Raw genomic sequence first — 565 nt, forward strand, 5'->3', positions numbered from 1 at the left:
GAGTTCAAGAACCCTTCACTCATATCTACTTCCTAGGTGGAAATAACTGAAAGGCTCAAAGTGACAGGAAGTGGAAATCACTAGAATCTTAAGGCTGTGCCTGCAAACTGCACCATTGATTGTTGTTAGGTGCTGTTGAGTAAATTTTTGACTCATAGTGACCTCATGTGACAAAGTAGAATTGTCCCATAGGATAGGAAGCTCTGGTGGCATAGTGCCTAAGGCATTTGACTACTAACCTGAAGGCTAGTGGTTCAAACCCACTAGCCACTCCTCGGAAGGAAGGTTGGGCAATCTACTTCCATAGTAATACCACCTCAGAAACCCAAGGAGGGGTTGTTATGAGTTGGATCTGACTCCAGGACAGTGAGGTTTTCTTTTTTTAATCTTTACAGAAGCATATCACTAGGTCTTTCTCCCATGTAGCTGCAGATCACCAGGCTTCCAATTAGCACGGTAGAGCTTAACTGTTGTGCCACCACGAGAAGAGTCAGAGGCCTTGTCTCTCAATGGGAGAAGTATCAAGGAATTTGTAACCATCTTTAATTACAGAAGTAATAAAATG

This window comes from Orycteropus afer, unplaced genomic scaffold (assembly GCF_000298275.1).
Source record: "Orycteropus afer afer isolate SDZICR_OR568_19922 unplaced genomic scaffold, OryAfe1.0 scaffold00063, whole genome shotgun sequence".
NCBI lineage: Eukaryota > Metazoa > Chordata > Mammalia > Tubulidentata > Orycteropodidae > Orycteropus > Orycteropus afer.